Source organism: Rhinopithecus bieti, unplaced genomic scaffold (genome assembly GCF_001698545.2).
Source record: "Rhinopithecus bieti isolate Rb0 unplaced genomic scaffold, ASM169854v2 scaffold_9420, whole genome shotgun sequence".
NCBI lineage: Eukaryota > Metazoa > Chordata > Mammalia > Primates > Cercopithecidae > Rhinopithecus > Rhinopithecus bieti.
The window spans coordinates 5,915-18,365 of NW_016806134.1; the positions used below are offsets into that span (position 1 = coordinate 5,915).

The window sequence follows — 12,451 nt, forward strand, 5'->3', positions numbered from 1 at the left end:
AAAAAAAAAAAAAAAAAAAAAAAAAAAAAAAAAGAAATGAGAAGAATTTGAGGGTTAATTTTAGGAAATCCAAACCCAAAACACATAAGTTGTTCTTTACATGTTTGGAATTTGCATTCCTTTCTCTCATTCTTCCAACAGGACATAATAAAAAGTACATTAATTTTATGTGTATAATATACACAAATTTTAGTTCTATTTTGAATGATTCTTAACTCTGTCCCTACAATAATACTGCACAGCCTCTATAAAAAAGTGAGGATAATGATAACCATCTTCTATTTGACAGAAATGTGAAAATTCATATGACATTAATATATAAAGAAAACATCTGTCAACCATAAACTTTCACATATAACAGTAATACCACTAATAGATCCTTGTAAAATTATTCACAATATCAATAACATTAGCAATAAACATTTGTTACTCTATTCCTTGGATACTGAATGTGTGTGTGCTTGTGTGTGTGTGTTTCCATGTTTTAATAGGAGGTCCATTTATAAATATACTTTCCTGATGTCATTTCTTCTTCTAGTTGCAACTCTCTTGTGTTTTAAACATGGCATCATAATCTAGTGGAAATAATATAGTGCTGGATAGACAGCAGTGCCTTTATAATAGGACCTTCTCCTGAACTCAGCGTCACGATAATAGAGTGGTTAAATGCAAGGTTTTAGCATCAGATAGACCTGAGTTTAAACAACAGTTCTACCACTTACCAGTTTGCCTTCTTGGTTATGTAATCTAAGCTCTCGAAGATTATTTCCATTTCCCTCTCTAAAAAATTGTCATTCTATTATTACATTATTACTTTGCCTACCAACTTTTTCTGAAGACATAAAAGAGATAATGCGTGAAAAGGCATTGTAAGATGTCTGTCTTAGAAAACACCCAATAAATATTCATATTTTATGGCTTATGACCTTGTATAAAAGGAGAATAAAAGGGAGAAAATAATATGAAATAATTATGATGGGTATGCAAAAAGTGAAAAATGGGGATGAAAAAGAGAGGGAATCATTCACATTTTTGGTGCACTTTTCTCTATCATTAGAGTTCTGAATAAATCAAGGTGCTAAAAACACATTCTTGGGGATAAAGATTTCTTGGTTAAAGTTTAGTAAATTTAAACAAGAGAACAAATTTTAAAGTGAAGGTGAATATTTTTCATTTTGCACAGTTTCTATGAATTATTTTGTACTTTTTCATGTAATAACTAGAGAACTCTAACTTTTTTGTCAGGCACATAATATAATCATTAACTTGAAAAATCAAAATTTAATACTAATGTTTACGAGAAAGATGAAAATATATTTGCATATGTAAATATGAAATTCTCCTGGTAATATATACAGTTCAATGAAGAAGTGAAAAATTGATGACTACTCCAACAATTTCTATACAAATTTAAAATATTATCATTTTCTAAAACTTATATTACTTCCTAAATATTTATCATACTTAATATGATTTTTAACACTGAAAGTATTTCTTCACATGAATAATAATTAAAAACGTAATAAATAAGAAAATGTTTGTTATGCCTAAAATAGCTGATTATGTTATTGTTTTCAGGAAAGTAGAAAATGTCAGATACACTAAATACATCACTCTTTTCCACACTCTTCACACACATCAAAGTGACTCAGTTCAACTTCCTCCTGATTTTTTATTGAAGAGTTATTCATGTCATAGGTTATTGAGCAATCTACAGAACAATGTAGTATTTTAAATAAACCAATTCACTCAGTAGTTTGAAAATGAGTGTTTGTAATCTGGACTCATGACTCCCTTAAGGATAGTTTTACAGACTTCATAATACTCTAGACTGTGTTATTTGATTTATGATTGAAGTCAGAACTGTTGCCAAAGAAGAAAAGAAAATGAAATCACTAAAATGTGCTAGTTTAACATTTTCTCAAAGAATCCTTATCTGATATTTTCCATTAAATAAAGGTTAAATTATAAGAATACTTGAGAGATCATCTAAATTTAAATATATAAGCACCAAGGCTAGTGACTCTGAGTCCACTGAAAGCTTATTTTATTTTAAAAAAAAATCTAAAGAAAATGTTTCACCAATTTCCAAAACTCAATTTAATATGTACATGTGGTCTGTGATCTATGCAGAGAGAGAAAATAGCTAGTTACACTGTATATTGACTCATTTCCAAATTAATTTTGGAATCAAAAACACAATTAGAGAATAAACAATCTTATAGTGTAAAAAATGTTGAATTTAGAATCAAATAAATAAGCTGTATTTTCAACCACTTCAGGAAAATATTTTATGACCTTAAGCAAATCACTGAGATTCTTAGAAAATAATCTAATTTTAGACAGGAAAATACCCTGTCTTCATGACAAGAAAACACAAAATTTATAAGAACCTAGTATTTAAACTCTAAAGTAAATTTGAAGCCAAATATTTACTAAAGAAATTCATGTTCAAATAACATTTTAAAGCCAATAATTTGATGGAATGATGAAAATTATTTTAATCTTTGATTTCCTTTTCATACATAAAATAAGTTATTTCATCTGTGTGGTCTCTTAGGTATCTTTCAGTTCCACCTATATATAATTCTTTATTTTATTTTATTTTAAGCTCTGGGGTACATGTGAAGAACGTGCAGGTTTGTTGCATAGGTGGTTTTGAAAATGTGGCCGATTTATACCATGGAATCCTATGCAGCCATAAAAAAGATGAGTTTATGTCCTTTGCAGGGACATGGATGAAGCTGAAAATCATTATTGTTAGCAAACTAACACAAGAACAGAAAACCAAACACTGCATGTACTCACTCATAATCGGGAGTTAACTAATGAGAACACATGGACAGAAGGAGGGGAACATCACACACTGGGGCCTGTCACGGGGTGGGGGACTAGGGGAGGGAGAGCATTAGGAGAAATACCTAATGTAGATTATGGGTTGATGGGTGCAGCAAACCACCTATGTATAATTCTATGAATATAAAATATACTCGGAGTAGGTAGAACCTCTATTACCTCAGCATTCCAATTCTATAACTTCAAAAGGCAAAATTTATATATATGTCTAAGTGAAAAAAAATCAAATTCTCTATTAAGAAATAATATTAAATAATCCACAAATTTATGCTAGTCATTTTTCACTACTATCAAATGAAGCCCCTCTGTCTCCACCCAACCTCATCTACATTTTGGTTATTATCTCTAAAAGAAAAATCAAATATAGTTACTGTTATGTTTCTGGTTATTTCCATCTCTTTTTTATGACACATTTTTAAGTTTACACATTAACTTGCACATTTACAGCTCTTTGATGACTTGGTTTTACTGCATTGTGTGTATATAAGTATGTGTGTGTGTGTTTAATTAAATCTCCACTTTCTACTTATACTATGGTATCTGTGGAATTTGGAATCTAGCTAATTTATTATATTGGCATTCTTTCTCATCTTGCTGGTGATTTTTTTTTTCCTGAACTTTCAAAGCTGTCATTTGGAAACAGCTGGTTTATAAGGCTTCAATTTCTTAATGCTTTTCCTATTGCTTTAAGCCCAGAAAAATCTTATGTTTTTGTTCCTGTTTTATAACATTGAATATTAATATCATGTAACTGCTAACCACTTGATAGCTGCCTGCTCTTAGAACTTAAATACTGTATTTGTGTTAAAAAGAACAAATTGAGAGGGGACTTTGTCATTGTTTTTAATGGTTTGTCTTATTATACTAGGAATTCTAGTGATATAATTCATAAATGTGTGGATAACAAGCAGAAGGTATATACATTATTTACTGATTTTTCATTACTTATTTAGAAATTTAAGTCTTCCCCATCAGCTCAAGATATGGAGACATTCATTTACCATATTCTTCTCATCATAAATAGTCTGCCTCCATTTTTGACATTAGACTGCTGACTGCTTTCAAGTGCCAACACTCTTCCTTTCCCTTCTGCCCTATAGATGGGGAGGCTGGTAAGTCCCAGTCTATGTGTAGGACCTCATTCCAGCCCCAATGTATATTTTTTAATTTTAAAAAGTGTGTATGTATGTATGTATGTATGCATGTATGTATTTATTTTAAGACAGGGTCCTGCTCTGTTGCCTAGACCGGAGGGCAGTGGCAGGATCTCTGCTCACTGCGACTTCCACCTGCCAACTCAAGCAATCCTCCCGCCTCAGTCTCCCGAGTAGCTGGGACCATAGGCGTGGACCACCACGTCTGGCTAATTTTTGTATTTTTGTAGAGATGGGGTTTCACCATGTTGACCTGGCTGGTCTAGAACTCCTGAGCTCAGGTTATCCTCCCATGTTGACCTCTCAAAGTGCTGGGATTACAGGTGTGAGCCACGATGCCCAGCCCAGCCCCAATCTTTAATCGTGATGAAAGCCAAGCCAGTTTCTTTTCCTTGCTCTTTCCAGCCCAAGCCATTTTTTGACCTGGTTGGAAGCCTGCCTCACTCTCCATAGAAAGCCTCATTATACGAGTTGTACCCTTTTCAATACCCTGTTGGTGCAGGTGTGCAGTCATCAGTCTCAACAGGACCGGATTTGGGATGGTGGTTAGGTATTATCCCATCTATGAAAGCTAGTCTTCACAATTGGCACAGCAAGGGGTATCTAGGCAATGACCACAACTGCTGGTGGTCTTTCTTCTTATGTTTTGCCTTGTTAATTTGTTGTGTTGTATGGAGACAATTATGCTGTTTGGGTTTTCTTCTGCCTCCTGGAAAGCTGATACTTTAACCGGAGCAACTTTATGCTGCATTTGCTGAGTCTTTCCAAGTTTCTGTTCAGAATTAAATGATCTTAATGCCTGGAAGCATCAGTAATATTTAGGAACAGGAGTTTGGCAATAGCCCCATGTCATGTGTCTTTGCCCAGACCTATCTTTGTGTCTCATACTGAATCATGTGGTTGGGATCCAGTAAGAAATGTGACTGACACTAGGCCCAGGGGAATAATTCCTACTGTGTGATCACTGGCTGTATGTTTCAACCATGCATCAGCCCCCATTCTACAGTGTGTCCTAGGAAAAATGCCTGTTACTTTGTGCATTATACAGTTCCATTGGGTGGTTCCTTATATGGAAGAAGAGCAGTTACCATGTGGAATGCTGAGTTTCATACTCCTAAAAGGAGTATGCGGCCACCCCAAAAACTGCTTCTGCTGCTGTTGCTGTCTATGCCTCCATGACAACACAGTTCCTGATCCCCACAGTTAGAGAGAAAACCAAAAACAGGCCTCTGTGGCATACCCAAGAGGTTAATTCAAACCCAACTTCAACCTAGGGAACTTAAAATGTGATGAAGCAACCACTGCCATCAGGGAGGCCCATAACCCGGATGATACTTACTTGAGACTCTAAAGGAGAAGGCTTGTAAATATAAGCAGGATAGAAAACAAACAAACATAAAACAACACCAGCCCCAACAACAAAAACAAAACTGGATATAGGAGGAATAAACAGAAAGCTGGATACACAGGAGAAAACAAAAATGTAAACAGAAGTCTAAAATTTGTCCCACTTGGAAATTCTTAAATTACTTGAAGAATTTATAAAGACAGGTAAGTTTGGTGAATGGTGTGCCTCTACAACACAAGCTCCAAATTAACTTGTATGTTTCCTGAGATGCACCCATTGGCAAAACTTCAGAACCTTAATCAAAGTTGAGGACTAAACTATAGTTATTACTGGAGATGATACTAAATTCAAACAAAGTACCCTACATATGGGGATTCAGTAAAATAAAGGTACCTTCCCTTACTCTTGTGGAGGTGATTATCAGATATAAAATACAGGGCAAATAAATATACCTTATCTTAACCATCAGAATTACTTTCTGGCCTAAATTCTCCACGGTCATAACAGATATTGTATAAAAATATCCCATAGTAGACATGGATGCTCTGATTAAATTAATAGCAAATTAAAGTAAATCAAATCATATCTTTGACACATACAAGTAGTTTGGCAATATAAAACCTCATGCACATTCTGTCTGCTCAATGTAAGTAGTTAATAAGGACTACAATAATTGGAACAAGTCCTTCAAGGATTGGAATCCCTTACCAGAGAACTATTTACAGAAGGGGTAATAGTCACCACTTCTTCTCCATTTAATAGTCAAATTTGGCTTGTTCTTAAAATTGAACACAAATAAGCAGAGCCTGGTAGTAGATCATCGTAAGTTTAATGTTGTGGTTCTACATATTAAGGCCACCATCACTCGGTGACATTACTGACTCCATTCAATCAGCAATTTGTAAATATTTTGCAGTCATAAAGTCATAAGGATTTGACAAATATGTTCTATTAAGTGCCTCTTTTGATAGCCTCTTACACTCCTAAAAGGAGATAGCTCTTTTGGCCCCCAACAAAAATGCTTCTGTTGCTGTTGCTGCCTATGCCTCCATAACAACACAGATGCCGATTCCCACAGTTACAGGAAAAGGCTTGTAGTTTTTCTTTACCTTCAAAAGAACTCAAACTTCTCTACTTGACTACACATAGGATATTTAAACAGTTCTGCAGTCACAAACAATCCCTCTGTAAGATCTTTACTGCATCCAAGTTTCTGTGGGAAAATAGGTATGATATTACATTGATGCCATTCTCTTCCAAGGAGGTTCCTTTGGCACACTCATTCAGGATGAATAAACATTCAAAAAGGAACTCACACAAAAGAATAGACCATTGCCTTATACAAACTGCAAGGTTCCCAAGTGTAGTCAAACTTCTGAGCATTACTTGATCAAAGGCTACTTCATCATTGACAGTCTCGAGAAACAATGACCTGTCAGTATCCACAACGTTAAGACAAAGCTAACATTTTAAGGCCTTTTGGGGTTCCAGATGGAAGATATTCCTCATTAACAAGTATTTACATTTTACTTAAGTCCTTTTATGCTCCTACTCACAAACTGGCCTACACTGAATGAGACCCCTTAAAACAAAAGGTTCTAGAATCTCTCCAAATTGCAGTTACAACAGGCAATCACATTGTTCGGTTCTTCTACTGCCTCCTGCATCAACCATAATGGTGCTCGTGGGCTTCTGGTAGCAAAAACTTTCCTCCTTGGTTACATGCTATATACCATTAGAATGGCAACTGCTAGTTGTATACTGAGCTCTACTGAAATCAGATGCCCTGTGCTCAGGAGTCTGCACTCAGTGGCCCATTGTGCCTTTGGTTATGAAAGTATCACCCTGCAAGTCTGACATAGCCACACAAAGGAAAGGGTAAAACTTGGGCATATGGCACCTGTAGGAGGGGAATGTTTCCCCTGTCCTCAGCCCCTTGTCATATGCCATGTTACTTGAGCAAGTCACTCGTATCCTAAATCCCTTGGCAACCTAGGGAGTCCCTTGAGATTAATCAAGTGAACAGTGCATGGATGGTGGTATTGTGTTAAATGTGATGAAGCTCACTCGAGAACTGCTGCTTTTGATCCCTTAAAATGACAGACCTAACAAAGGACAGGACCCAAAGGTTAGCGGGGAGTCATTTGAGCACTAGACACCCTGGATAATAACAGTTCCCACTTGCACATTTCTACAGACTCTTGGGTCACTGTCTGTGATTTGGCCCTCTGGTCCAGCCAATGGCAGAAACAATTCCTTATCCAAGGTTGCCCTCTGCAAGGTAAAGAACTCTGGGAATCTCTTGCCTTATACATACACAAAATAATAATCAAGGTCACACGTGTCTTTACACATACACATTTAAGACCATAATGCAAGACTCATCAAAACAATTCTCACCACCTTCTATGTTCCAGACATCATTGTAAGTGACTAAGATATGAATTTCACTTTTCCAAAATACACAACACTGTGCTTTTGAACAAGGCATTTAAGATAACTTTTATCTCCCTACTAAACACAGGCTACAAGCTTCATAGAGCATTCTATTAAATGAAACAAGGCACATTTCAGTCAGCTGTCCAACAGCAGGGGTACACTGCAACGGTGTCTGACTCCATTTTTGATATTTGACTGCTGACAACTTTCAAGCTCTTATACAACCTTCTGCCCCATATTTGAGCAAGTTGATAAGAAAGCCTGAGCACTTCTTACTTTTTCCCTAGCAGGAAGTTTATGGTCCTTATGCATGAGAAATCTCACCCAAAACCCAACCTCTAATCACGATAAAGGCCAAAACAAAACTGATCTGCTCCCTCAGACCTACTTGGGAGTCCATCTTGCTCTTCTCATAAAAAACAAACAAACAAACAAACAAAAAACAAACAAAACTCATCAAACACTATTGGGGCATGTGTGGCTCCTCAGTTTTAACATCTAAACCATATTTTGGGTGAATTCTCCACACTGCCTCTGTGGAGTGGTAAAAATTCTCCTCAGAACTATATCCAGTTTATGTAGATCATCATCAGTTCTAGGTAAATAATAATAATAAAGAAATAATGCTATACATGTCTCTTCCACTTAGCACCTTATAATCTGTGAAAACAAATCAAAGGTATACAATCATAAACAATTACATAACAATTAAGGGTAAAATAATAGGTACCAAAATTAATGACAGAGGTGGTACAAATAAAATTGTGTAAAGATAGAATTAACATAAGTGTGAACAGATTTGAAAGAATGATTCTATGTTAAGAAAGATATCTGTGACTGACTTTAGTAAATATACGTTGAGCACTTGCACAAAGCACATGGGATACAGTAATAAAAACATAGGCATAGTTTAGAAGCAAGCTCCCAATTTCAAGTTTTATATCTTACTATTCTCAGTTGTGGAGCAGTAAGCAGAAGAGAAATGAGAAATTAAGAATATGGGAATATATACAAAAATTAACTATCATGGAGGCCAAGGAAGATGTATTTTTCTTGGAATGAAATGAGGTGTTGGGTATTATCAACTAGCTCTTACTACAGCTTTTTTCCTTCTAATCTATGTGCCATAAAAAATATCTATCATCATAAAGACATTGAAGAGGAGGAGAATTGAGAAAATGTTATTAGTTTATTTAGCAATGCTTATGGTGGGAGTTTCAAATACAAGTCATGCATCTTGCATTCATACAAGTATGCTACAAAGGTTACCAGTGACCCTGAGAAATAAATTTTCCAAATAACAATTTCTCATATTTAAGGTTTATGATCCTTCTCTAAAGTACTCATAATTTTTCAGGTGTGCTGTTCAGAAATTTATTTTAAATACTTAATAAAATTTCCTTAATTTTCTCATGTTTCTCCATTATATGGCTCCATTTATGTCACTACGACTATTTTTTAGTTGTTTTTCTTATGAAATCAGATTACTTCTGTTTCCTTCACTGTGCAGTAGTGGAATGTTTTTTATCTTTTCTGAAGGTATAGAATTGCTTTTCTTTTAAAAGTGAATGCAAACTTTTAAAATAATATTATTAGCACCAAAATTATTATTGCTGTAAATTTGGTAACTATGTTTTTAGATCTCAAGACATGTCTTTACCCATTTACTATTTATTTGGTATGGGCTATAGTGACCCAAGGTCTAAATCAGACTGGCCCAAATCAAGACTGATTTCATTATAATTAACTTTTCATTTATTAGAAATCTAAGGAATGGTTTCCCTAACCAAAGGGTTCATTTTATGTCTAGATGTCTAGAAATCACGAAATATAAAAACATATTTGATTTCTACACACAAACAAAATTAAGTATGTATGCTTATGTTTGTATATATTATGCATATTTATATATATTTGTAAAGAGTATTGCTAGACTGCTGAATCGCATTAGACTCTATAATTGACTTACAAACAAAATCAACAAAGAGAAAAGCATTTTATAAACACACAAATTCAACATACGCATACAGGCAGTCAAATGGTTTGCATCATCAGAATCACGGTTTCATTGCTAGCTCTATTAACTTAGCAGTGCAATTTATACTTTTTCAGAATTACCAAAATACATAGTCTAAAGCGATGATTTCAACATGCATGTGTGTGTATCTGAGTGTGTGTGTGCATGCAAGTGTAGAACCTATACACTATAAGGTAGGACAGTTACCAAAATATACAGACTAAAGCAATGGTTTCAACATGTGGGTGTGTGTTTGTGTGTGTGTGTATGCATGTATGTGTAAAACCTACACACTATAAGGTAGGCCAGAGGGGCTATCACTCTATCACCTTCAGTATATTATAGTCCAGAAGAAAAGACCTAACTATGAAGTTTTCAAAAGCCATTACAGTGATTCTAATGTGAGTACAGCACCTCCCCAACCACACACAAAACATTTTAAACACACACACAACCCCCCCGCCACACACATGCATAATTCTCTTATCCTTTGCAGCATCTAAGAACCAATGGATAAATGAGCCTGTGGAAAGAAAATTTCTATGTTACATGCAACGCTTTAATTAAAGAAAAGAATAATGTAAGAACTGGTAAATACAAATATTTGCATTCTTAAGTAAATAGTCTATCTAAAATATACTATGGATCTAAATACAACACTGCTTACAGATCATGACTTCCTTATGAAGACCTAGGGAACCTAAATCAATTTTATAATTTTCTCTTCAGTTTTCATTTTGTAGAGTAGCAGCCATTTGACAGGGAACTGTGATTAAAAGCTTAATTTACTTTCTGTGGCATTGCTAAGTAGAAGAATGATCTTTAGGCAGTTTGAGACGTTAAGTGGACAGAAAGCCATGACTATGTGGTTAAATTAAGTTAAATAAATTGGATGCATTAAATAGCCTCTTGTTAGTAAGTGTGCCAGTGAGACTCTTATTAAGTTAAATTAAGTAAATAATTAAAGTAAGAAATGCTTTCCTGGGTTTGAGAATGAATGAGATTAAGAATCAGTAGAACTAGAAAATATTAGAAAAAAAATATAAAATAAGGTAAAAAGAAAGATTTAAGAGTAAAGTTTTTGTTAGCGAGAAAGTGAAACAAAATTATAGATGAGCTGAGACTTAAAATATGCCTGCGAGTTTGTGGTTGTATGTTCATATGTGTGAATTAGGATACACTGAAGGTTAGTGAACACAGCTATGCTTGACTAATATTAAAGTACTTAATCACAGGAGTACTTACTTTATATATTTTATTTATAACTTTAAGTGAATTGACATGAACATTTTCTAAGGTGGTATCATGCACCCAAAAACAATGCACCAATGAGGAATGATGAAGTAAGATCTAGTTACTCTATGTGCTTTGCCACAGAATTACTTGCCTTTAACTCTGATCAACTCACTCCACACATTTCTGCCTTTTTCTACCTTGTGAAATAAGAATATATTTTTTACTTAATCTTCACTCTGCCACATATAGCCAAAGTTCAGGCACAGCTAGTAAAACAGAGGGCAAGATTTAAACTCAGATCAATGTGTTCCAAGCCCAGTGCTAATTGATCAGGCAAAATAACTGGATAAGTGACTTGTTCAGGAATGGGACAGGGGGATAGAGTAGCTTAAAATCAGCAATAAAAATTTTTATTTGAAATAGTAGGCATCAGACATACATTAGAGATTCTTCATCATGTGAATAAAGAAAAATGAACATCGATCTGGCTACACTATGCAAGATACTGAAGAGAAGAGAGATTTGGTATATTAAATCCACCAAAATTAATTAAATCGAAGAAAAGTCATGAAGTTTTTATGTCAACCCTCTGAAAACCTTTTGTTTACTTATGCATTTTAAGTACTTACCTGGATGCATTTGGTGCCTAGTGCTACTCAAATATTTGTAATTCTGGTAGATAACAAGATGGAGAGGATCTTCCAGATAAAGATTAAGTATTTGTGTTTCATGTTAAGGAATTAGAACAGATAGAGCTACAAACCCAACTCTGCCATCTATCAACATAGATGAATTATTGAAACCACAGGAAGCAATTAACGCCCCAAGGTGATGTGTAGAAAAGACCAAAAAAACTATAAACAGCTTTTGTAAACATGTGGTTTACTTCACTTAGTGTAATCTTGCCAGGTTCATCCATGTTGTTCTCCTTCTCTCAAAAGTCAAATTCATGGAAAAAGAGTAGGAGGGTGGTTACCATTGGCCAGAGGATGGGGGAAATGGGAAGATGATGGTTAAAGATAACCTTCTATTATAAAGTGCATAAGTTCTGGAGACCTAAAGTACAGCATGGTAACTACAGTTAATATATCATGTGCTTGAAATTTGCTAAGAGAGATCTTAAGTAGTCTCACTATAATATTCTTAAGAATATTTACATACACCTTTGTTAAGTAAAACATTGTTAAGTAAAACTTTTGTTAAGTAAAACATTACATAAGTAATATTCTTAAGAGTATTTACATACACCTTTGTTAAGTAAAACAGCTTCTGAAATAAATCAGTCTAAAATCTATAACCTTTTATGTGTAATTAGAGAATGTACTAAGAATAACGTAAGGGTTCTCCTGTATAGTAGATGAAGGAGGCCTACTCTAAAAGTTGAAAAGCGAAAGAAAACTA

The 12,451-nt window shown here is 34.6% G+C and overlaps 1 protein-coding gene across 1 annotated transcript in view; it reads right to left on the bottom strand.

Moving 5' to 3' along the window:
- KCNT2 (potassium sodium-activated channel subfamily T member 2) overlaps window positions 1-12,451 on the bottom strand; it is a 226,476-nt gene that overhangs the window by 2,323 nt on the left and 211,702 nt on the right.